This window comes from Nyctereutes procyonoides, unplaced genomic scaffold (assembly GCF_905146905.1).
Source record: "Nyctereutes procyonoides isolate TBG_1078 unplaced genomic scaffold, NYPRO_anot_genome, whole genome shotgun sequence".
NCBI lineage: Eukaryota > Metazoa > Chordata > Mammalia > Carnivora > Canidae > Nyctereutes > Nyctereutes procyonoides.
The window spans coordinates 47,072,009-47,099,988 of NW_026575121.1; the positions used below are offsets into that span (position 1 = coordinate 47,072,009).

At 37.4% G+C, this 27,980-nt stretch overlaps 1 protein-coding gene and 1 pseudogene across 1 annotated transcript in view; both read left to right on the plus strand.

The window, feature by feature from the left end:
- Positions 1 to 27,980, plus strand: part of HS6ST3 (heparan sulfate 6-O-sulfotransferase 3) — a 625,872-nt gene that overhangs the window by 438,910 nt on the left and 158,982 nt on the right. The gene's annotated exons all lie outside the window — the stretch shown is intronic.
- On the plus strand, positions 4,229 to 27,927 carry LOC129516313 (ubiquitin-conjugating enzyme E2 variant 3-like; annotated as a pseudogene).

Here is a 27,980-nt window from a genome sequence, read left to right on the forward strand (position 1 = left end):
TCACTGCTCACGCTTTTTTTCCTTTAAAGTCTATTCTTTTTGTGATATTTCAGGTTAGTATTTGACTTTACTTGCTTTGCATCCTTACTTGTTCAGAATGTGTGTGTGTGTGTATTTGTATATATATATATATTTGTGCCTGCATATATGCATAGATACACACATACATATGTGTGTGTAAACTCTAATAATCTTTTAAATATTTCTGGAGAGACTATGTCATTGGAATTTTATTTTACCTTTTTTTTCTCTTTTGCCTTATGTCTTACTTTGTTATTCATTTTTTTCTTTTTAAAATGTATTTATTAATGAGAAACACACACACAGAGAGAGAGAGAGAGGCAGAGACATAGACTGAGGGAGAAGCAGGCTTCCAGCAAGGAGCCCAATGCAGGACTCGATCCCTGATCATGGGATCATGCCCTGGGCCAAAGGCAGATGCTCAACTGCTGAGCCACCCAGGCATCCCATTATTCACTTTTTTCTAATTTCTTGCTTTCTTTTAAATTTTATCTCTACACTTATTTAAAAAAATTTACTCTTTATTCCTCTTTTTAGTGGTTACTATGGATATTTTAACATCCATAAATTAGCACAGCTTAAAATTAATCATAACTTTACTCTCATCCCAAATGATACAAAAACCTTAGAATGCTTTAGCTTTATCACTACCCTCCCAATTTATATGCTATTGTTGTCCATTTATTATGTTCTATATTTTTTAAATCTTCTCAAGTTAAAGTGTTTTATACATCAATATTTGTATTTACCATATACCACTGATACCATTGCTCAGAATCCCATCTTGCATTTTAGGTCTGCCATCTGGACTAGATTTCTTTCTCTTTGAGGCATATCCTTTAGAGTTTCAGTTAGGGATAGTCTGTATATGACGAAAACTTGTAAGTTTTACTTTTCTGAAAACATAGTTATTTTGCCATTGTTTTTGCAAAGTTATTATACTGGGTATGAAATGCTAGGGTGGTGATTGCTTTGTTTCAGTGTATTATACTCTGTCTTCTGATATCCATGGCTGTGCTGAGAAGTCCGTCATCGGAATAATTGTTCTTTATAAATGACATTCCTTTTTCCCCTCTGATTCTTTCAAATATCTGTTCTTTATCTTCAGTGATGTGCATTTCTATTTTAAATATGTCTAGATGTGGATTTCTTTTTATTTAGTATGCTTGGAAATCATTAAGCATTCTGGGTATGAATTTAGTGTCTTTTCAAATTGTTGAAAATATTACTTATTATCTTATTCTTTTTCCAACATTTCCTTCTAACTTTATTCATTATGAATATATGAAACTATGAAACTCTGTGTATATATACTTCAAGCTTTCTGAACCTATCCTATCTATCTCTTTTCAATTTTTTTCTGTTTTTAATATTTTTCTCTCTGGGTTGATTACTTTAGATTTATCTCCAAGGTCATTAATTCTCTCTTCAGCTATGTTGAATCTGCTAATTTATCCTACTAAATTTTAAATTTCACTTAAAAATTAATAAATCCAATGTATACTTGTAGAAGTGAATTGGTTTTAAAAGTGTCTTATTTTCTCATGTTTTCTGAACCTTTTATTTCTTGGAGCATATTAATTTTTTATATTGAGAGTATTATGTTTTCAATATCTGAGATCTTTGCAGATTATTCCATCATCTCTCATTTTTAGTGTGCTGTTTCTTGTGTGTGTTGTGGTCATTTTTATTGTGATTTCCTTGTTTTTCTTAGAATTACATGTGAGAACTAGAAGAGCTCTACTGTGATGTTGAGTTCTCTAAAGGATGTCCACGATTAATACCAATCTGGCTGCACATTTAAATATTTTCTATGCTTGTGTTTTTCAATACATATAGAAAGCACAAATGTGGGTTACAAATCCCAGATTGCCCATGAGGGTTGATTTGTGATTACTAATTCTCAGGGAGATTTATTTTTCCTCATACTTAGTATCAAGTTTATGGTAGGCAAGTTCCCTTATTCTCCTTTCCTGATGGCTATTATTATTTATTATTTACTCTTCCACAAATTCGAGCTCTTTGTATTGGTCAATTAAGTCCCTCACTTGAAGTAGACCCTAATTCTTATCTCTTACAACCTTGTATGCCCTGACAGTCCATCCAAATAGAAAGTCAAGGTCACACAATTTGGCCAATACCCTCAGGACAGCTGAGGCTTTGATGCTGGCTTACCTCTCTGGGGCTGGCTTTTATTTCATTTTGGGGATTCAGTTTATCTGGGATTCCTTTTTTTCTCATGAATTCCAAGATGGCTTTGAAAAGCTATGCTTTTATAAAGGTTTTATTTAATCATTTTGGGAGCTTTCAAAGGGAAACAGAAAATTTAACCTGCCATACTTTTAGAAAAGGGAAGTTCTCCCCAAGTGGGCTTTTTCTATAGTGCCTGTTGGAATGGGGATATGAATGAAATTTATTTTATTGAGTTTTACATTTTTTTTAGAAATGCAGCTCACCATTATAATTAGAAATCAATGGTTTTCAGTACTCTAAAATGTAAAATCAAGGCAGAAACATTCTAAATGTGAGAGTACAAATGCATATGGATTAGAGATTGTTGCTAATTTCCTACCAGGAAATAAAGGTATATAGAACTGGGTTGTAATCAAATGAGCTGGGAGGTGGAAGTGATATTTCAGACAGGCCCCTCTGGTTTCAAGGGCAAACTAAAGCATATACAAAACAGCTCATCTTTTCCCCAACTTTTCTTCAGAGTAGTTTTATTATGACATAGGTTATGGGCCTTTTCTCTCCTTTGTGTCTGGGTATCATCTATTGATTCTTCTCTGTTTCTAAAAATAAAAGTATAGCAGCCCATGGCCCTGTTTAGATCAAAGGGCACAGCAATGATAAATGTTTTTATCATGAAATAACAGCAATGAATACCATAAATTTCATTCATAAAAGGCTGGTAACATAAGGCACTGACTTTGTCCAAGAATCATAAATTTAATGAGATAAACAAGCATATTCTAGGAGTAAACAATGTTGTTTGTGTGGAAAGAGAAATAGCCATTTGTTCTATTTTTCTTTTTTCTCTGCACCAACCCCTACTGCCAGTCATTCTGTTGGAAGATTCTGTTATCATTAGGGACTGGTTTTCAGCTCCAGTCTGTAGCATATTACCTACTGATATCGCAGACATGTTGCAAAAATTTTAAAATACAATTAAATTTAATATACTTTGGTTGTATGTCATATTTTTAAAACATCACCTAAAGGTTTTCTCCAGATATCTATGGATAATATTGCAAACTCCTCAAAAAGCCAATTAATTTCAATTCACTTTGGTAGAGATGTTATATATTTCTTAAACATTTCTTATAATGATAAGAGTCAAAATCAGGGCTCTGGGACTCATGAATATCTCCTTGAAAGAAAACCAATGGAGTATGAGTGCCAAAGCAGAATGAGAAGGGCTGCCATTTGGCCAGCCCAGTGGAGACATATCTGGAAATACACGTAAGTTAGAGCTCCAGCTAGTTGAGATAGGAGTAAATTGGCTGTTCTCTCATTTGAACATAATGGAGAGCTTTCCTAATTCAAGAATATCAAATAGTGGACTGTTATTTTGGGGGAGCCTCAGGATATCAGCTAATATAACTTGATTTCTAAACATCAAAATATTGCTTGCTTTCTGCAATTCAGTCTTTTTAAATACCTTTGCAAAGCAGTTCCAAAGCACCAACCCTTGAAAACCCAGAAAATTTAGGACTTAGATATATTTCAGTAGAAGAAGATGGGCTTGCTGGTTTTGCTATTGAGTCACTGCCTGGTGAGCTCTGAGAACAGGATCCCTGCCCTTAGCAGCTTCCATACTGAAAGCAAGTCACTGGTTTTCAGCAGGAGTACCATTTCTTTTTATTGTTAGTGTTGGTGACAGAACTTTGATAGTTCAGGCTGTACACTACACTAAGGATTAAGGAAAACATTGCCTCTGTCCATATGGTGTGTCATCTGAATACACCAGGCAAGACATTAGTAGATATAAAAATCTTGAACTATGTGATTGTGAGATGTGCATGTTTACAGTGAAATCAGCCAGGTCATTTGTTTGTGTTTCTCCTCTCACTGTGCTGCAAGCCACACTTGTAATCAGAACCTCTTCTAATTCTTTTCTTACTCTTTCATCTTGCTTTCCTGTCACTCTTCTAACAGTGGAAACTGCAAGCTTGGCAGTGTGCTCCTTCCCTGCAGTGAGTCAAACATGGAGGAACGGATTTGGGTACCACTCCTTGGATCAGTCAGCATGGGCGTACGCATTGGCAGCAACCAGCGTTTCTCAGACTTCCAGAGAGAAAGGCAGGAATATAAAGTGAAGGCATATGTACACACACAACAGGGAGAGCAGAAACGAAGAGCTACTGCAGCAAGCAAAATAAATCTCAGCTTGGTTCGAGAACAAACAACACTCAGTTCTGTTTGTTAAAGTATAAAACTTTTAGTCTCCAGGGACTGAATTAGTGATTGAAATCTTTGCTGAGCGTTATTGAGTGAATTCAAAGGCATCAGAGAGTGAGTGTCTAGAAAAACTTTAAAATGGAAAAGAACATAGAAGTCCGTTTGTCTGTTGTTTCAATTCAAGGATAAGGACATGTGGGGCCAGAGATACCTTAGTGGGCTTAGCTCTTCTGGGTGCTGAGGTGGACAAGGAAAGAGCCAGTGCTAAAACATGGACCTTGTGGCATCTAATTATCAGCGTTTTCCAAACACAGACCTGTGACCCTAAATATACATGAAATGTGGGACTAGGTCGTATTTATGCAAATGATGAAGGGAGCTCATCCTTGGATTCTGCATTTCCACCTTAGTGCTTGTCTCATCCATCTATCATTGCTAATATGCAAGGTGGCAAGGCATATGGAGAGGAAAAGTGTAAAAAAAGGACAGAATGACTTGTTTTGCATCACCATTATTAAGGGTTTATAAGGCTAGAGGTTGGGCTCCTCTAAAACTCAACCTTCACCCAAAAAAATTAAGCCATGTTCCTTAGGAAACACAGTCTCTGGAGACTTGGTCTCATTCATTCAATTCAATCATGTATTAAGTAAACAATATATATGAGTGTCTTTACTACAGAAAAGGTCTTCAAAGACTATTTTATTGCTGAAATTATTCACCATTACTTTATGTTGATTTTACCACAATGTGACATTGACACTGTTTTCTGCCTTTTCTATGAGAATATTTACTGCTGAGCTTCTTGGATCCCACCCTATCTTTGTTACACATGTAGGTCTCTGGAAGGTCTCATCACCTTCAGAGGCACCTCTCCCCCAGTGCCCCTTCCAAATGGTATTTTTCCCCCAAGAATTCCCAGCTGCTGTTTTGCTCTTTTAACAAGTTCTTCATGGGGAATCTCATCCATTCTCAAGGATTATTTTGACTCCTATAAATTTTGAAAGCATATAATATAATCTTCATCTCTCTTCTCTAGGCTTCAAGTTCACATAACCCAAGGCCCAGTGAGTACTTCAGACCACTCACTTCCCAGCATGATATCTTCCCCATTCTGGTTTGTCAATGTTTCTTGCATCGTCTTCCTCACAGGCCTAATAAAACTGCCTTAACACAGGCTCCCCTTGCCTTTCACCGAGATGATTAGAATTGTTTCCCAGTTGGGCTCCTTGTTTTCTGTCTTGTGCAAATAAAATCCATATTCTTTATTAAGTTCCCAATTCAAACTGTTTAAAACAGATACAAATCTGTTTTCTCAGTGTTGAAATTACTCAATGTCTAGCTTTCTAAAAATTTATAAGATTAAAGATAAAATCCTTGGTTAGCCGGACATTGCCCATCTCTCCAGTTTTAATGGCCTACTCCCAGCCCAGATATTGAGATTTGCAGGGCAGACCAGACGCCATTCCCCCATGAGAACTCTCCCCATGTCTAGAAATCCCTGTCCTGCTCATTCTTAATGTAATTCCTGTTTATGGTCAGCATTCAGCTCTGGCATAGTCCTCTCCCAGCGGTCTTCTTGGACTATGCCACCAGGATTACACACACATCTGCTGTATTCTCTTTGGCACCCTGGTCATACTCTATATAACCTCGATTCACATTGTGCATGAATGTTATGCTTAAGCATCCGTGTCCTGATTATACTCTAAGTTCCTCAAGGGGTAAAAGTATGCAACCCCCTCCTATCTCCTGGGCAGTGGTGCAGTGCCTAACACAGAGTAGGGAGAGAACACATTTTTCTTGACCTGACTGCCAGACCCCTTGCTACATGCCAGCAATATGGAGATACACACTGCGTTGGACCTGCCTCAGGGAGCCCACACTGGACAGTGGGAGACCTGTGTACCTGGTAAGTTCCACTCCTACACACTAGGATGTGAGATGCACACAAGAAGTAGAAACCAACAACTCAGCCTGAGGAAGGAGAGCTGAGAGAAGGATCAGAAAATGCTTCTCCATGAGATGAAACTTCAACACTTTTCTTCACTTACCCTCTTCTGCACTTCTACTTCTTCAATTAAGGAAACACAATCCCTTCAAAACCTGACTGGAGAAGCAGAGGACTACTTCATTGATGAGCTGATGAGATCCTGAGCTATCCCTGGGAGCTATTTCTTTCATCTGGCTTCCACAAGTGTTTAAGCCAAGGAGAAAGTACATTTGTGTTTGCCAGGGACTTGCAAAATGTGCTCCTGACTGGCAAAACACAAAAAGCTTTAAAAAGTGAGGAAATTGTACAGCAAGCACTGCCATCTGATAATAGCAAACAGGCTCACGTTTGTGCAGAAATTGGTAGAAAGGCACTTACTGCATAGTAAGTATGTGGTCGATAAGAGAACTAAATGCCAGTATTGCCAAATGTCACTTTTAGATATGCATTCCACACCTACTGACTTTGGATGAAGTTGCCTACACAGAGCAGAGGGAGGATTTGGCTCCAAGTGTGCAATTTGGCCATGGCTACAGCTCTGACTGTTGAGAAAACAGCAGCATGCAATTGGAGGTAGAGTCTGGGCACATCCACTGGATTCCTTGTCCTATCTCTTGGGCTCCCTCGTGACTGGAGCACAATATGAGCCATTTTATTTACTTTCAGTGCTTTGTGGTGCCAGACTTGCAGCAGCCCAGCCCCAAAGGGGAACTCAGCATATTTTTCCAAGAGTCCCCATTGCTAGAAACTCAGAATGGAGTTGACACAAATCTAATGAAATGAAAGAGCTCTCTTACCCTCCCCTGAATCCCAGAAAGCAGTGGCATTTGGAAAATTGTGTTCTAAACGAGTTGACAAGGGCAGGAGTTCAGTTGAAGCTAGCCATGAATCTATATATATTTGAAGATTTCAACTCACCTCCCTCCTCTCTGCTGTTTGAAGATAAAGCATATTCAGCTTTAGGGAGTTTAGTTTAAATATCATACTTGTACACCTGAGGATTTTTTCAAAAAAAAAAAAAGAAGAAGGAGAAGAAGAAGGGAGAACTTAAGAGCCATGTTGGTTATAGACAATAGAATAAATTAGAAATTAAAAGTGAAAGAAAGTGGTTTCCTTGATTGCCTTAGAAATTAGAAGAAACAACTTTGGCAAATTATATGAGTATGGACTCAAAATTTGCTGGTGCCTGAGGAATTCAGAGGTTTATTACCACTATGACCTTATAGAACTCTGTGTTAACTTAAACTTTATTAATGGGAGAGGGGCCCAGCTGAGACTGCCTTTATGCCAGATATGAAAAATATTCAGCTTACCAGATTGGTATGATAAACAATGTTGGAAGCATGAGATGCGGTCTATATAAAGAACATTTGTACAGCATTTGATATTTCGTGCTTTACGCTGTGTGGATACAGATATATTTCTTGCCACAAGTATGATAGAGTTGGAAAATTATAATGCAAATTTGTGGAACAAATACGAATTAACTTTGAGGTCTTGAATAGGTTATTTAATCTCTTTTTTCTTCAGTTTCCTTGTCTGGAAAATGGAAATAATTACCTCAAAAGCTTATTCTGTACCTTAATTGTGATAACATCATATCTGTGATTTTATGAGTAGCTCATACTCTCAGCTTGTGTTACTATTGAAGAGGAAAATTAAAGTATTACATCAAAGAAGGTAATAAATAGTGATTAAGAGCAAGGCCTTAGAAGTTGCATGGTCCCTTTTTCAAGTATTTATTGACTATTCACCAGGTGCCAGGCATTTCACACATACTGCTGATCCAATAGGGAACAAAAATATGAGCACCCTGCTCTTATGGAATAAATAGCTTCTGAGAAGAATAAACAAATAAACAAACAGTAATGGTACCCAAATTGGTAGTTCCTTCTCGCAGAGTTTCTAGTTTTGTTAAAAGCCTGGGTTAAAACCCCATCTCTGTTTAGTTTGTGTGTGTCCATGGTGACTGAGGGGGGCACCTTGTATTGGGTAGATGCAGAGATGCTCCTGTGGTTTAGGAGCCACTTACGATTGTCAGGGGAAAGAGGGTTGGCTGTAACCCTTATGCTCCGATATTAGCTCTGATTGTTTATGGAGGGAATACCTTGTTGTGTGGCATCAATGGTGAAACACTTATAGCCTGTTTATTCCTTAGTAGTGACCAACCATGCTAGCTTCCCCAGAGCTTGGATTCCCAGTACTTGGAACTATCAGTGGGAACCCTGGGAATGTCTCAGGCAAACAAGGACAAGTTTCTCACACTAGTTATATTATCCCCCTGTTCATCATTATACCCAGAAATACATAATTTCACACTGTGGAAAGTTCTATGAAGAAAGAATAGGATACTATAAGAGTGAATTGCAGGAGGGACCTTGTGTAGATTGGGTGGGAACTATCCCTGGTAAGGCAGCATTTAAGCTGAGACCTCAAACATAAGTAGAACATTAAGTTTAACTCCCATCTTTGTTCGTATGAACTGTTCCCTCCTAGGGAAGTCAATGGTCTTGGCTACTATAGTTTCTTCATCTGTAATAAGTGGATAATCATCATACTTAATCATGCTTCTTATACCCAATCATATCATATTTCATTGAATATTTTTGAGAATTAACTAAAATCATATAAATCACTTAAGAGATTACCTGGCTGTTGATTTTTTTATTCATTCCATTTTAGTAATATAGATTTAAAATTGATGAGACTTATTTTATGGCTTGACGTATAATATATCCTGGAAAATGTTCCATGTGTACTTGTGAAGAATATATGTTCTATGGTTGGGTGGAGTGTTGAGTAAATATCTGTAAGGTCTAGTTGATTTATAGTGTTGTTCAAGATTTGTATTTTTGGTGATCATCTGCTAATTTTTTATACATTTTTAAAAGTGGGTTGTTGAAATTTTTCATCTGTTATAGTTGAATTGTCTGTTTCTTTAATTCTGTCAGTTTTTGCTACAAGTATTTTGGTATCCTATTGTTGGTTGCATATATGTTTATAATTGCTATATCTTCTTGATGGATTGACTTTTTTTATCGTAAAATGTCTCTATTTCTAGAAACACTTTTGGTTTAAAGTCTATTTTGTCTAATGTCAGTATAAGTGCTGCAGGTTTTATTTTGGTTTCTGTTTGCATGATACATCTTTTTACTTCCCACCTCTTTGCATCTTGAAAGTGTGTCTCTCGCAGACAGCATGTAATTGGATTATATATTCTGCCAATATCTTTCTCTTAATTGGATTGTTCGATTCATTTACCTTAAATGACCTTACTGATAAAGTAGAATATACCTCTGCTGATTTGCTATGTTTTCTATGTCTTCTGCCTTTAATGTTTTGCCCATGAAAGCCTTCCTTTGTGTTATATAGATATATTGTAGTGTTATTTTTTTAAGATTTTGTTTATTTATTTGACAGAGAGAGAGCACCAGTAGGCAGAGGGAGAGGGAGAAGCAGGCTCCCCACTGAGCAGGGAGCCTGACGTGGGATTCCATCCCAGGACCCTGGGATCATGATCTGAGTTGAAGGCAGTTGTTTAACCTGCTGAGCCACCCCAGCGCTCCTCTAGTGTTATTTTCAATATGATTTCAGTGGTATACAAATCTTTGCTCTTATGTAGCTCCATTTCCTCCCCCTTATTGTGCTACTATTGTCATGAAAATATCTTTAGCTGTTGTGTGCCCATCAACACATATTCACAAGTATTATATGTGCAGTTGTCTTTTAAATCAGATAGGAGGGATGCCTGGGTGACTCAGCGGTTGAGTGTCTGCCTTTGGCTCAGGGTGTGATCCCAGGGTCCTGGGATCAGATGGATTCCCGCATTGGGCTCCCTGCAGGGAACCTGCTTCTCCCTCTGCCTGTGTCTCTGCCTCTCTCTGTGTCTCTCATAAATAAATAAAATCTTAAAAATAAATAAATAAATCAGATAGGAGACAAAATGAGTTATAAGTGAATAAACAAAAAGTTATACCACGTTTTACATTTACCTAAATAGTTACCATTAACGGCGCTTTTTTATGTCTTTATGTAGATTCAAGCTATTGTCTAGTGTCCTTTCATTTCAACCTGAAGGGCTTCCCTCTGTATGTTTGTGGTGCAGAAAAGCAAGCAAATAAGTTCTCTCAGTTTGCATCTGTGACTATCTTAAATTCTTCATCTCTGAAGGATAGTGTTGCTAGATGCAGAGTTCTTGGTTGACAGTCGTTTTTCTTTCAGCATTTTGATCCTGTTGTATCACCACGGTCAGGTTTAATCCGATTGGTGGTGAAATGAAATAGGCCAGGTAAAAGTTGGTCGAAACAGGCTTTTAACGGGACGTGCTCTCGGGGAGGTTCCTCCACCAACAATGGAGGGAGAGAGTGGGGAAGTCACCTGCAGGGGAGGTCAAGTGGGCTTTTTAAGGGGGGACGGGTAAGGAGTGGGGTATCTGTGCCAGGCGATAGGTATTAGGCATGTAACTGGTGGAATCGGCCTGGGGCAATAACTGCCCGTGCCCTTATATGGGGTCTGGGTAAGGTGCGGTTCAGGTTTCCTGCAAAGGTCCAGTCTCCCCCTGATGAGGTGTCCTCGGGTGGTCTGCTGGTGGGGGCAACAAGGTGGGGGGTCCGCCACCATTTTGTTGGTACCTCCTGGTCCCCCTTGATCCCACTTCCCAACAACCACTTTCTGGCCTCCTTGATATCTGATGAGAAATCAGGCTGTTAGTTAGTTTTATTGAGGATCCTTTGGGTATGATAAGTTGTTACTCTCTTGATTCTTTCAAGATTCTTTCTTTGTCCTGGGCTTTCAACAATTTGAGGATGAAGTGTCTATCTAGCTGTGAATTTTTTTGAGTTTATCTCGCCTGGGGTTTTTTGAGCTTATTGGATACCTAGATTGATGGTTTTCTTTAAATTGGGAGGTTTCAGCCATTAGTTTCTCAAATATTCTTTCTGCCCCTTTCTCCTGCTCTCTTCCTCTGGGGCTTTCATTAGCATATGCTAATCTACTCCGTGCTCTTAGGCTATATTCATTTTCCTTTATTCTTTTTTCTTTCTGTTCTCTCTCTACCAGATTATTTCAATTGACCTATCTTCATTGAGCTCACTAAATTGTTTTGAAATAGTTTTATTTCTAAAATGTACATATATATGATTTGGTGATAGTCCTGGACACCACTTTCCCAAAACTCAACATTTAACATCTCTCTCTCTCACACACACACACACACACACACACCCCTTCTCTGATACCTTTTGTATCATGAAGTACAGATTGTATTTATTACTATGATGATGATGATGATGATGATTTGTATATCTGAGTATAGTTGACACACAATGTTGCATTAGTTTTAGGTATACAACATAGTGATTCAACAAGTTTATACACTATACCATGCACACCACAAGTGTGGATGCCATGTCCCCATACAACACTATCACAGTGCCACTAACTGTATTCCCTTTACTGTACCTTTTATCTTTTATCCCTGTGATATTTTCATTCCATAACTGGAGGCCTGTGCCTCCCGCTCCCTTTCATCCATTTTACCCATCCCTTCACACCCCCTTCCTCAGCAGCAGCCCTCAGTTTGTTCTCTGTATTTACAGGTCTGATTCTGCTTTTTGTTCATTTATTTGTTTTGATTTTTTAGATTCCATGCCTAGTGAAATCATATAGTATTTGTCTTTCTCTAACTTATTTCACTTCACATAATGCCCCATAGATCTATCCATGTTGTTGCAAATGGCAAGACCTCATCCCTTTATGTGGCTGAGTAATATTCCATTGTGTATATACCACAATTTCTTTATCCATTCATCTATCCGAGGACATTTGGGCTGCTTCCATATCTTGGCTATTGTAAATAATGCTGCTACAAACATATGGGTGCATATATCTTTTCAAATTAATAGTTTTGGTTTTTCTTTGGAAGGAGTTGGTAAATACCCAATAAAAGCTCATTAATTTTTAATTGTGCCTCCTCAGATCTTCTGTTGAGCTCCTGTAGTCAGCTTGTCATTTCCTTTACTATACTCTTAATCTCCAGAACTCCTGTTTGGTTCCTTTTTATAATTTCTACCTTTTTATTGACATACTCTCTTTTTTTTTAATTTTTATTTATTTATGACAGTCACACACACACAGAGACAGAGAGAGAGAGAGAGAGACAGAGACAGAGACACAGGCAGAGGGAGAAGCAGGCTCCATGCACCGGGAGCCCGACGTGGGATTCGATCCCGGGTCTTCAGGATCGCGCCCTGGGCCAAAGGCAGGCGCCAAACCGCTGCGCCACCCAGGGATCCCTGACATACTCTCTTTAGTGACCATTCTTTGACCATATTTAAAATAGCTAATTTAAAGTCATTGTTGTAAGTCTCAACATTTGGTCTGTCTCAGGGACAGTTTCTATTGATTGCTTTTTTCCTGTGTGTCTATGGACCATACCATCTTGTTTCTTTGTATGTCTCCTACTTTTTGGTTGAAAACTGAACAATTAAGCTAATTTAATGTGGGAACCCTGGAAATCAGATTCTTCCTCCTCCCCACTGTTGCTGTTGGTGTTTGTTGTTCAGTGATTTTTTGGAACAAATTCTGTAAACTCTGAATTCTTTTTTGCATATGGCCACTGGAGTCTCGGCTCAGGTCTCTTAATGGTCAGCTAATAATTGGATAGAGATTTCCTTAAACGCCTGGAACTAAGTAGCTCCCAGTCTTTACCAGGAGCTCTATTTTTGTACTTCAGCACTCAGCTAGGCCATTTCTTCTTAGCCTTCATTTTCTGCTTGCAGAGAATGTCAAGTTTAGCAAGAAGGTAGAGTTTCTTAGGTCTTCCTGAACATGCACATAGTCCTAGCCATATGCACTACACATGCACATGGGCTTCTAGATTACTAGGAATATATTGGAGATTTTCACAGCCTCCTATGGACATCTCATCTTTTAAGCTTTTGCTTAGTCAATTGTCTGAATTATTGCCTACTGCCTCAGGTTGTTGCAGTGTTAAACAGTTGCCTCTGATTTTTTTTAGGAGGGCAAATACTCCTCAAACAAAGGCTTTTCACACTAGATGAGCTTTAAGTCATGTCATATAAAAAGATAGCTTTTCAAATAGGGTCTTCTGGGGAACCACTAGACAGATCAAAAAATTACCAGTTCTCTAGGAATTGGGGCCTTGAAGGCACTTCAGATCTATTCTGCCCCTTGTGATGGCTGCCAGACTGCTGTTTGTAACAGTGATAGTGGCTGTCAGTTTTTAAGAGTGCTGCAAATTAAGGGGTAGGGGTGGAAATAGGGCAAATAATGAAGCTTGCTTTTCTTAACAAGACTTATCCTTTAACAACAACAACAAAAAGTTTTGTGAATTGCTGCAACCCTTCAGCTAATATTCAGAGTTATAAAGTAAATTCTGATAATATTTGCCAGTGTTCTCATTGCTTTTACGGAGAGACTTTTTGGAGCTTACCAGCATTTTCATGGATGCTACCTCTCACTATTGAGTGACTCAGTAAATGGTGTTTACTTATTATCAGTTAGCAGAAGAACCTCATGAGATGGAATTATTCTATATTACAAATAATAATGAAGCAAAACGGAAGCAACATATTTTGTGTCTTCCACCTCCTTTTGCTGCACTTTTCCCATTTCACCAGCCAGTGGGGCTCCTCCTTTAAAGTCCATCCTCAGGAAGGGATTTGATATTAATCAACTTTGTCAGATTATATAGATTTCGGGTTATATGTTTCCTTTCTCAGGAAAATGTGTACTGAGTCAAAGCATGTCTTTATTAAAGATATTTGAAGCATCAGTTAGAAAAGTGGAATTTTGTTTTTAAGGCTGGGAAGCCCTTGAGATGCCTGAAATAGCATTGTATGGGCAGGAGACCTTAGTCTTGTTAGTAGATCTAGTTTGGAGTCCAACTCCACCTGTGGGCATGGAGATCAGCCAGGGCTCATGTGAGATGATTAGACCACTGCCTCAGGGGTGTGGAGTGCAGGGAGTAGAAACAGCCTGGAAAACCGATTGACATTCTTGGTGGAATGTAGTAAAGACTGGCTTCATAACATGTAGCCAGCAAACTCAAAATTGGATGTGAAAATCAATACCAGAAACCCATGGCTGTACCTTAGAAATGTCCTAAGAGCGTCTTTCTTAAGTAGATCTAGCTGAAGAAATGATATACTTCCATAAATGGCAATTATTTGAAGATGATCTCAAACAAGACTCTATTTTAGGTGGAGGAAATATTTTACCTCATTTCCTAGACCAATCCTGTACCAGAAATACTAACTGTTCAAATTCCAGTATGTATGCTGTGGTAACTAGACATGAACCATGAAAAGATCTAGAAATCTAAAACTTGAGAAACATTTTTTAAAAGCTAGGTATTGTTTAATAGGGTTCAGAGCACCATCAGAACATCTGAGCAAGGGTTGCCCCAGTAGTACTTCTCACTGCTAACAAATATTCTCACAGTGCTTGGGAAGCAGGCATGCCAAACTGGGAAATTTAGCACCATCTCAGATACAAACTAGAGCCAGCTGTGTCCTTGCCACCTTTTCTGTCTTTTTTATTTTATTTAATTTTATTATTTTATTTGCTTTGCTTTGCTTTGGAAGAAGAGGGAGAGAGAGCACAAACCTGCTGTGAATCTGGTGCTTGCTTGTAGCAACACAGACCTATAGGATCATATGACCTCAGAAAATAGTTTTTTGAATGAGGAAGTTGAAGCCCAGGGCATTTGAATGACTAATAGAATTCAGAAGAGTCAGAGAATTGGTTTTAACCCCAAACCTGTGATTCCTTTTGGCCAGTGCTTGTTCCATGTTGCTGCTCTACCTTAAATAATACACTTGGTAAAATATAACAAAGAGGTGAGAGAGCCTAAACATGCATGGAAATCTCCATAAGTATGTTTGACCTTATTACGTGCACTTTGGTTACAGGATTCATACTACCTTAAAAAAAAATCAAACACATATAATAGAGAATATTACTTAGTGTGGATCCTCTGTTGACAACATTATAATCTGTATTGAACAATACTCTATTGATTCATAAATAAATATATTTAAGAATGATGATTCATCTTGATTGTTGATTTGTTGGAATTAACTCCAATTCAGGCAAAAGAATTTGGACTCCATTTACCAGATTAAAGGGAATGAAGTGCCATGCAAATTGCTAAGAGAATTTCTGGGTCTGTTGAACATGCAAATAGTTTATTAACAATCTGGTAGTTTATTTCCCCTCTAGTTTAGTTTGCTCATGGTTTACTTGAAATGAAGTAATCTTTCAGATTTCTTCACAATCTATGATGCTTGATTGGATGCCATTGCAAAAAAAGATTTGTTACCAATAGTCAGGATGAAATTCAACAGACTCAGAAAGATGACCTCATAGCTGACAGTACTTAGGATTTTCAGTGATAAAGAGGAATACACAGAAAGACCCGTATTAAAAGCTTCTGTTTAGAGGGTTAAAAAATAAGTAATGTAGCCGTATTATGCATTGTGATTATAAACTGCTGAATTGGCGTTTACTGTGACAAGAGTCTCCAATTTATTGGATGCATGTCATTGGAATTTGCCCTTTCTTTTATGTGTCTTTCCATGATGAATGCCAGTGCTGGGAAATGAAGAGCTCTTACCCTTTTCATACTTTGCTGAATGCTGGCAAACTTGCCAATTGATGCTTCTATAATTTTTGCTTCAAGGTCACCTGAGGGGACAGAGTCATCCAAACAAGGTCACTATGTTGAAAGTTAATAGTTGTTTCTTGAAAAGAAAAGTCATGGAAAAATTAGGACACTGCGGAAATAATTACTATAAGATGGAAAATGGATCAAGAGAATATTTTCTTCCAATAAGGTAGTTCATTTACAATACAATGTGATAAATAGTGCTTGGACAACTAAGGTCATTTGGTCTGCTCTGAGTAATTCAATTAGGAGAAATCCGAAAGCGATAAGTGCATGGTAGGTGGGAGCTGTAAAAGCACTGGACTGTTAATAATTTGAGACTTTCTCATCCCTTTATGTGGATGAAAGTGGATCAATTATGTGAACATGCAGGTCTCCGTATTGTCCTCATTTTGTGTATGGGTCCTGAGGGAGATTGCACAAGGACCCCAAATAGTGAGGCAGAGCTTTGCCTTTTGGAAGAGGTTCACTGTCTTCAGTGTGATTTTCAATCCAGGGAAAATGCAATAACTGGCTTTTTTTTTCTTTTCAAGTCATAATTTCAATGTCCTGTGAACATAGAGCTCTTTTGATTCAGAGGGGGTCCTAAAAACTAGGGCGAACGTTCAACTACAATTTGAGAAAACTTGTAATATTATAGCAAGCTTGTGCTGGCCAAGCTCTCCTGAAAGCAGAGACCCAAGGAGCATGTGGGTTAGGCTTTGAGTGCATTTTCTACAAGGAATCCTTAGATTTAGTAGGGTTCTGTCTACCATCCAGCAGACATTGGGGGTGGAATCTAAATTTAATTTAGCCCAACACAAATCTGCTAACAGTGTTCATGTTTTTCAAATGCAAAAATTAGAATACATGATTTGACAATTACAAATACATTTCTGAGGACAATGAGACTGTCCTGAAAAATTCTAGAAATGTGATCACCACACATATGGACTGTACTTCAAAGATACATAGAGCTTTTAAAAAGTTGTAGTATGTGTCTGATTCTTATATGTCTCATTATCCATAGCATGACTTGTATCTAAGTGACTAAGAATTAACCATACTCTTTTGAATCTATTCTTTATCAGTGAAGCTAAGTTGCACTCAAAAAAGCAAACTGTCTAGACACAACTGTTTCCTCATGGTTTTTCTTAATCATAGCAGGGCTTTTGGCTGCTAAATCCAACGCCTTGTATCAAATGTCAATTGACTTAAAATTTTGTTGTACATATCTGAAAAACCACATTGACCATTTGGAAAATCCAAATGATATTTGTGTTGGAGTATGTAGATATCCTGATGACATTTTATTTTAAGGAAAGCTGAAAGTGGTTAAAAGTATTCATAAACAAGTTCATATGAGAATTCTTATATAGATATGAAAATAATTTTGTGCCCATTCTCTCAGGGGCTAAAAGAAAAAAATTCTTATCTGAGTCTGATGTACTTTCACCTATCAGGGAAAAAGTAGGAAAAAAAAGAGAGAATAAATACTTTGCAACAGTAGCAAAATGATCCCAGTTTATAAAACTGTTCCAGAATTTAGCTTCTTGCTCTTCTTTCTTCATTGGAAATCTCTCAAACCCCCTTAATAGGAACACTTACCCATATCTTGCCTTTAGTTTTCTCCTGTTTATCACAATATGTCCTCTGAAGATTTGATCCTTTCCTATGATTTTAGTTGTCCCCACCCTAGGGCTGATTTCTCAAAATCAAAAAATTAATAAATTTTTGTTTTGGGTCTTTTCCATCAGCCACTAAAGCAAGTTGGTAGTTTTAAATTGGTGATAGGAGCACATACACTAGAGAAACTGGCAAAGTCTACAAATTATACTCCTCTCCCCTGTTTAATATTTACCAGCACACCATTAGTTGTCACATGAATTTCATAATTTCACTTCAAACATAACATGTAGAAAATAGAATTCATTTATTGAACCAACCATTTCCCACCATACTCAGATTATCTGTTTTCTTAGGGACAACACCGTTATTCCACGTAATGTCTTAATGTTGATTGCCTCTGTAACCGGTCCTTGATCCTCTTCTTTTCTCTCCCTCATCTGTACTTGCACTTTTGGTAATTTCATCCTGTCTCATCCTGTTTTATGTAGATTATATGCGGAGCACACCCCCAGTTATGTCTCTATCTCAGACCTCTCCGCAGACCCCTACATACCATTGCCTATTGAACATAGCTGCTTGGATAGTTAAATAGACATCTTGAGCTTGACAGGCACTGAATTGCATGCACACATCTGTTCCAACCTCAATCCTCTCTACCTTATTTTATAGCAATTCTATCTTTCTAGTTGTCCAGCCTAAAACAAAACACAAACCCTTTGACTCATCCTTGACTCTTCCCTTTCTTTCACACCTCTATCCAATTTGTCAGGAGGAAATCCCATTGGTTTCACCATGAAAATATATCCTGCTCACTTCTGACCACTTTCCTTGTTGTATCCTAGTGTGACCATTGTCCTGTCTCACTTGGATTACTGCTGTGCCCTCCTCATGGATCTCCCTGTTCTGTCCTTTCTCCTTTACAGTTTCCCTCAATGCACACTCCTGTATTCCTTAAAAAGTATAAGCCAGATGGTGTTACTCTGCCTCAAATGCTCCAAAGTTTCCTGGTCCACTCAGGGTGAAAGCCAAAGTCTTTATGATGGCCTGTAAAAAACCTTCAAGATTTATCCTGGATTTATTGTGATTTCATTTCCTCTTCTGCCCCTTCTTGCTTACTCTGAAGTAGGTATACTGCCATTCTTGTTGTTGATTGAACTTGCTACACATTCTCCTGTTATTCCATCTGCCTAGAATATTTTTCTCCCAGATACAAGCTTGGCTAATTCCTTCCATCTCTTTCATGGCATTGCTCATATTACCCCTCTTCCATGAGATTTACCCTGACAACTTTATTCAATATAGCATCCCATCCTACTTCTTCCCTCAGTGCTAATTCCCCATACCCTGCTCTACTTTTTCCATAATACTTAACATCTTCAAACATGCTACATCATTTATATTTTTTATGATACCTATTGTTTAATGTTTGTCTCCACTGCCTAGAAGTCAAGCTACTTGAGAGTAGGACTGTAGGCCATTTGTTCCCTGATTTGTATAAATCTATGACTGGCATACAGTGGAAAATGTGTGTCTATGAATGAATGATCTGCCTTGAAAGACAATTCATCTTTGACTTTTATTTCCTTTGATATAGAAATAGCCTATTCTTTGTGACAACCACTCTCTAACCCAACCTTTACCTCAATACCAGATTCATCTTCCAGATCACAGTGTTAATCCTGTCACTCCTTCCTTTTAAAATCCTTTAGTGTCTCCCCATTGGCTATTGAATAAAGACCTGACTTGTTAGTCTAATAATTCAAAGTTCGGCTCCAACCTAGATTTTGAAACTTCTTTTTGCCTTACTTCTCTATGATCAATCATTTATTCATTCATTCAACAAATTTTTATTGACCCATAATATATGCCAGGAATGAAAGTTTCTTATCATACTTGTACCATTCCCTAAGTCCACACTATATTTTATTATTTCTGCCCCTTCTCTATTGCAATCCTTTTATCCTGGAATGTACTTTTACATCACACCTCAGACTATAGAAATAATATTTATCTTTCATTACATAGTTGAAATGCCTTGTCTTCCACATTGTCAGCCCTGACCATATCCATAATGGCCCCGTCTTCTGATACTGACTCACCATGGCATCCACACCAATAGACAATCTTGTCCCACCTGTTACCAGTAGCTTGGCTCCCTTGCTGTGCCCTTATCTCCAGGCAAGTGAATCTACTTGCTATCCCTGAGCATGCCATACCCTCCTTACCTCATGCTCTGGCTCACATTCCTTTACTAGCTTATATAACTCTTACTCCTTCAGCCATTAAAATGAGTTCAAAAGCATCTCCTTCAAGAAACATTTCTCCTTCTCACTCTTTGACCAAGTCCTACCAATCTCTCCTTCCTTTGGACATTCTTAGCATATGGTTTTGACTGCATTGGTGTACCTGCTTCATATTGTTTTGTATTCTATGGCTTGAAGCTCATTTGGACCACAGGAACCATATTCTCTTTGGTTCTCTATCCCCACAGTATGTGCCACAGTACTCTGTTCATAGGAAAGCCTTTAGTAAGTGTGGAATGCCTGAATGCAGAATGCAGAATGAATATTTGACTTTTTTAAAAAAAATTTTTATATTATTTATTTATGATAGTCACAGAGAGAGAGAGAGAGAGAGGCAGAGACACCGGCAGAGGGAGAAGCAGGCTCCATGCACCGGGAGCCCGACGTGGGATTTGATCCCGCATCTCCAGGATCGCACCCTGGGCCAAAGGCAGGCGACAAACCGCTGCGCCACCCGGGGATCCCTGAATATTTGACTTTATATGTTGGCTGTTATGACTGATATCAGATATATAAGAATTTAATGCTCGGTATATAGTCTCAGGTATATGGTCTCAGACATATAAATGGCATTAAATTCTACTATATATAATACAGTCACATAATACATTCTATATATAAACATATATACATACACATATCTGTGTATGTATAAAATATACCATATTAAGTTTCTACTATATATCTGTTGTGTGTATATGTATATAGTAGATACATATATTTATTTATATATACACATGTGTGTATATAAATACTGTATTAAACTCCACTATTTTATATAATACAAATAGTATAGTCTTTCTGTATAGACACATATATAAACACATTTCTTTATATATACACACATAAGCATGTATGTATATACATATAAAATTTGGTATGCAGTCCCTAGTACATAATAGAAATTTAATACGATTGCCTTCTCCTGGGCTAAATGTATCCAGAAAGCTCAATAGTTAACTAACAGGAAGTACAGTTTAGAACATCATGGTCTCATGGCTGTCTAGTGCAGGACATGGGCTACATGTGTGAAAGTGGTGACACCTGAGTGATGTTGGCACAGGCCACTTGGACACCTCCTGGCACAGGAAATATGCTATAAACTGCGAGAGTATCTCCTACCCCTCCCAAATGGGTGTCAGAAACAATGGTGCTTTTCCTTGTCCCTTTGTCTCAGACACTCTGATATTGTGTCTGTCAGGCCAACCCTGTTATTATCAGTTCCCGATTCTCTTTCCATCTCAGGGAGCAATCGTCTCTCCAACAAGAGGTTAGGCCTTTTGGAGCACTGGCAAAAATAGTGCTAGGGCATGCAGGATGACTCTTCTGTGTGAAAAATGGATCCATTCCCTCACCTGACCTCCATTCAAACATAGATAACTCACTCCCTGCCAGTTACCACATCAATCAATTCCCTTTTGCGATCTGAGGCCCAGGAAGAGACGCACAAGCAGCTGTTTTCTTTCTTTTCCACTCTCATCCTCACTTCTCCTTTCCTTCCCTTTCTGTCTGCCCACCTATCTCTTGCCTTCTGGTTCCTTAAGATATGACTCTGCTTTGGTGTACTTGGTACACAAATAAAACATTCTGATGGTTAAAGTAATTATATTGCATTGTTGATATGTAGGCTTATGGATTGAAACCATCTCGTCTATTTGTTCTTGATTGCACAGTTCATTAGAAATATTTTTACATGCTTCTTTGAAAGAAAGATGGAATTCAAACAGGTAATTAGCAATCTGTGAATTATGCCTCCAGTCTTTGAAGACCTTTGTGGGTACAGGTTCTGAAAATATTGCTGCAGTCAGCAATAGGACTCTTGATTACTCTAAAACTGAATTTAAAAAGGCATTGCTGGCCATGTTTGATCTCATATTTGGTAGCTTTAGAAATGCCATAAAGACAAGCAGCACTGCTCGAGGAAGTGAGGAGGATTTTCTGATCCTGTCACAAAGTTCGAATCATATCATGATAATCATCCATGAGTTGACAACCAAACCCTTGTGGTTAACTGCTCCACAAGAAAATAGAAATGCTTTAAAAAAAAAACATGTATTTTTAAATGTCAATGGTATTTGGCGTCTTGTGTTTGCTAAAATCTTTTGTGAGGTAAATATGAAGGCTGGAGAACCTCAGTTCATCCTGGTCTTGAACTAAGAGGGTTGGAAGACCCAATTGTTTATTCACAGCATGTGCCTGATTCTTTTCTTCCACCCCTTCCCAAGAAACTGAGGTTGAATTGTAGGCAATGTAAAAAATCTTATGAAAATTTTTGTTTAAAATCACCACTTGCAAAAAAATATTCTGATTGAAACAAAGGAAATCTATAGAGAACTAGACTCTCTATGGTCCATTTTTAATCATGAATATAAGAACACACATTCCATCTTTATCTCTTTTACACATACTAGATGCGCCTGTTCCTCAAGCCATCATTATTAGAAAACAGCCTGGAGTTAACGTGTCTGAAGCGATTATTTAATTTGACAAGGGCAGTACCAATTTTTTCCCTCAAGAGTTTACATTACAAAATGTGGAAAAAGGAACTTCTTGGCTGAGTTAGCTGGCTTACCAGCAATTTTTGTTATTTTGAAGGTGTTCGTAAGTGAGGTAAAACTCACCTGAGCCCTTAGGACACTGTTAAATTTATATTTTCTCTCTGCCAATATCTGTCAGGGGAGAGTGAAATGAGCACTCTTAGTTCCTTACTTTATGCTTTCCATTGCAACTGAATTTCTCAATCTAACACACTTATGATGGTCAGGGCTGGAGAAACTGAAACCTTGAGAGTTGGTAGGTCTTCCACCTTCCTTGAGGAGGCTAAATCAGGGGGCATTGCAGATATGTTAGAAAATGTGCTTCAAAGTCTAGTTCAACAGGGAATACCAAAGTGTTGGAACACACAGATTGCTGCTTATCTCCAGGAGGGTGAATACATTAGAAAACATCATTACTGATGTTCAAAACATCATTGAATTCTTACTTGAAACTTGTAAACGGGCTGCCAAAGGGAGGACTGCTGATTTTTGTTTAGGTTTTCTTCATTTGTATCTATCCCAAAATAGTCTTCTTGGAAGCCTATTAAAAAAAAAAAAAAAACAACTAGTCCTTTCATTTACAAAGATTGTTCGAAGACCGTCTGTTATCAGTAATGAGCTGTCTCCAGGAAGAAAATACTGATTGTATGCTGAAGAATATCACTGCTAGTGCCAAGAAAAACCAGGCATTGTGGTTGAAGAGTAAAATGAAATTCTACCAAACACACACCAATGTTGTCCCTTTCATACGTGTCACATGCACATTTTGATCCTGGGAATTGGGTGAGGATGGCTGGGAAAAAAAGGAGAGACAGACAGTATGATGATAGAAAGTAAAGATTCTAACACTTGTTTACTTGTCAGCCTTCTATCATGCTGTTCAGGGCTCTCCACAGATTCTGGAAGGAGATCCTGCATCTCAAGAACAAAGGAGTACGTTGAGCATAGTTCATGCTAGTAAAAGATGTCACTCATTTTCATTGTTATTATGATTACCATAATTATAATTCAGAATCTGTGGTTGCCAAAAGGAAATTAGATAATGTATAAAACATAGCAATAGAGAGAATCCCCTCTAGAACTTCCAATTTAGACACCTATTTCTGTGCCTTTGTTCATAACCTGAGAGAATTATGAAGATTGTCTTTGGTCTGCATTTGAAAAAGCATTATTAAAAATAACTCATGTGGTTTTTAAAAAGGCAAGAAAAGTAAATTATAGCAATGAGACTAGATGCCAGGTATAGTTAAAAGTTATACACTGAGTTGAGCAGAACAGACCACTAATGTAATTAGTGATTTATTCTCTATTAATGCTTTCCATCCATGATCCTCAGGATACTTTAGAATATCCCAATAATATCACATACCCTTTCATTTTTTAAGGAGAACTTCATTTTATTCCTCACAAATCAAAAGTTCAGATCTGTAAGTTATTAGATAATGTACTGATCTTCAAAAGATAGACCAGAAATACATTGTTGGAGCTCATTTTCATCCTATTTCAAACTTCTACTCACTTTGGGACTAGAATAAGGGTCAGGAAACTAAATGAAACCAAAATACAATAGTATGGAAGAGGTGTGTTTGGGGCCAAGGCTCTGGGCTTAAAATCAGGGCTACCATAAAGTTTCTCTTTTTGGTCAGTGCTCTACTCTGAGCCATTCCATGGTAGAATGGAAGAAAGGGGGGCAAAAGAGTGATGCTGGTTGGGTCCTTTAACAAACTGACTAAACTGAGAAATTAGGGCTGATATGCTTGAATTCCAAGATTCAGGTGGGTTCTAAATCTTAAATCTCATAGCAAATTGACTGGATTTATGTATATTATACCTAAAACAGTGTCATGGTTGCTCTAAAGCCATATCTGGGATGCCTCTTCACTGGATGCTGGTTATTAAAACCTATGTGTCATAGCCAAATGGATTACCCTGACTTCTTTAAGTGTGTGTGTGTGTGTGTGTGTGTGTGTATGTGTGTGTGTATAAAAGAGAGAGAAAGAGAGAATGCACGTATTTCTATGGCTGTTTTTGTTTTTTTCCTGGACATACCTCACATAGCAAAGCAAGCAAGAAAAAAAGGTAGAATTCAACCAACTCTGATATTTACTCAGTACAAACAAAAAGAGGTATTCTTTTCTTATTTTTGTTTATTTCAAAGCAAAAATTATAAATATAACAGGGATAATTTTAAAAAAGAGAAAGCCATCTAGAACTCCTTCACTTTTAAGCTGGAGCAAAAATGGACTGGGACAAGAATGCAAAAGTGCATCTTGTCATCATTATTTCAAAAGAAATTTGGGGGGAGTCTTAAAAGTGCTTTGCTGTGAGTGCTGTGAATGTGTTTTAGAGATGCTATTGGTAACTTTTGCAGAAGGAACTTTGGTGAAGAAGCTACTTGGCTGTGGTCATACTGACACTAGAAGGGTTCAGTGGAGTCTTTCGGAAACTTACATTAGCAGTAGATGTGGAAAAGGACGTGGGGAGAGAGTGGAAAGGAAGAGTGTCTGCTCTAAAACTCTGTTTTAACAAGTGCAAATTCAGTATTCAAAGTTACTATCCAGACAATTGTGAAGAAAAAGGCGTCATAGCTGAACTCAGGCTTTAATAAAATGACTAAAAGGCACTGGCCATAAAGAAGCACATCAAAACTGAAGCAGCATCTGACTTTGCAGTTACATATAACTGTCACTCAAATCAAGATTAAGAACATTCCTGGCATTCTAGAATGTTCAATTGTATACTTCCCCCAGAGGCAGCAATGATTTTTTACTTCTATCACCATTGATTAATTATGCCTTATCCCTGACGTTTATAAAAATGAAATAACAATGTGTGAACTTTTTGTGTGTGTCTGGCTCCTCAACATGATGTCTTATGAGATTTATCCACATTATTTTCTGTATTGTTAACATGTTTAATTTTTAATGCTGTCTACTATTCTATTTTACGTCACAATTTATTTATCTATTCTTCTGATGATAAACATTTGGGTTGTTTTGTTTCTGGCTATTATGAATAAGACTTCTCTGAACATTCCTATACATGTCTTTTGATGGATATATGCACATGTTTCTCTTAGGAAAATGCCTAGGAGTGTGCTTGCTGGATAATAGGGTAATAATGGCAAACAGTTTTTCAAATTTGTTTGCACCAGTTTGGCTTCCTTGAAGAAGATATGAATGTTCTAGTTTCTCCACATTCTTGCCAACAAGCGGTATGATCAGTCTTCTGGATTTAGCTATGCTAAGAGGAATGTTTAATTTTTAATTCATTAATGATTAACTATATTGATTTTTGCTAATTTGTCATGTGGATTTTCTCATTTGTATAGTGCCTGTATGTTGCAAACTTGTCCATTTTAAAAAGGAGGTTTGTGAGATGCCTGAGTGGCTCAGTCTGTTGAGCGTCTGACTCTTGATTTAGGCTCAGGTCATGATGTCAGGGTCTTCACACTGAACCCCCATTGGGCTTCACACTGGTCATGGAGCCTCCTTGGGATTCTTTCTCTACCTCTCCCCCACTTAAAAAAAAGTAGGTTTGTCTTTTTCTTACTAGTTTGTAGGAGTTTCTGAGATATACTATACTAAGCTTTTTGTTGGATATTTATATAATAAATCTCTTCCTTTTGAATTATTTTTCATTCTCTTCCTGGTATCTTTTGGTAAATTAGTTCTTAAATTTAATGAGCTATAATTTATCATCTTTTCTTTGATATATATTGCTTTTGCGTACTAATTAAGAAATTATTTTCTGCCCTAAGATAATGAAGATATTCTGTTTTCTTCTGGAAAAAAAAATTTTTTTCACATTTGGTTTCTTGGGCCATTTCATGTTAATTTTAAAATATGGTGTGAAATAATGGGGCAAGATTCATCTTTTTTTCTCATATAGATACCCAATTTCTCTAGAGACATTTCTTGAAAATGAATTTTTTCCTACTAAATTTTAGTGGCATCTTTGTCATAAATCAATTGACTGTATATATGTGCATCTATTTCTGGACTGCCTATTCTGTGTACACATAGTCTTTTGCAAATTTCTTTTCCTCTTAGCATATTATGGTTATATTTTTATGATAATAAATATTCAACATAATGCCCTTTTAATGAATAGACAGTATTTAATTTATAGATGCACTAAAATTTACTTAATCCCTATGGCTTATGAATTCAGTTATTAAATTTATTTTCTCTCTTATGTATTCTGAATCATTATGAATCTTTATTCCATACAAATGCTGTAAGAATATCAAGACAATTAAATTTTTAATGAAGAGAAGCTCTATTACACAGTGTGAAGTGCATTAACATAGCATCAAAAGAACTGAATTCCAATCAAGATTCTGCCACTTTATTAGGTCTCAGCTATAATTTGGGCACAATAATCCCTTGTTCTCAGAATTATAACAAGAATACAGCACATTAATGGACATGGGAATACTTTGAAACTTACAAATTATTATAAAAACACCTTTTGTTATTAATAAATAATAAAAGCTTGACAAGCATATTATTTTAGCTTATTTGAAAAACATAAAGTCATTGTTCATGAGGAAATAGACCTTACCTGGGACAAGAGTCTAATTCAGAAGAGACTTCCAATCTTCAGTAACTTTAAATTGTGGTAACCTTTTAAACGTTAAGTACCTGTATTATCTCCAAAATTGGAGCCACCTTAAATCTGTAATTGTTGGGCTAATCAAATGGATGATTTAAAAGTTTCGAGAAGAACTTCCCCTGTATTCCTTGTCATCACCTGATGAGGCATGGCAGGCAGACTTGCTTGCCTAGATTGCAAAAATCAATGAAGGTGTCTCAGACATAAATTCAAAGACCTGGGAAAATGATGAGAATAAAACAGCCCATAAATTTACTATGGTTGGAGTCAGATAATTATGCATTGCTTGGACACTAGCAATTTCAGCAATGACATTGCAGAAGGATGGTCCTCTTAGATATTTTAGAATGGTCTGCATGAGACATGATGACCTTGACATCTTCAGCCTTCCCAAAGTAGAGAGCAACAAAAATGTGTCTGTCTTTGCTCATTCAAAGATGTTGCTCCTCACACTTAGCTCCTTGGATAGTTCTCAGGCCTACATTCCTGAGCTTAAGGAAAATAGGGGTTTATTCAGAGCACTAGTCCCAGTCTTGTGATATTGTAGTTAACAGAGTGTCCTGCTTGTTGCATGTTAGCCAGGGAAATAGTAACCTAAATGACATGGAGATATTGCATTTCCTAAAAATTGAATGACTGGAATCGGATGAAATTGTATTCATAGAGAATGCAATCTATCGTTACGAGTGTTTTGAAAACACAGACTTTGGAAGAAGAATACATGTTATTGATTGGCAAGGAGAAGATGAAATGTCCACATGAGGTTGCTTAAAAGAAGTAATGGGTCATTACTCATAGGTACCATGTGCAACAGA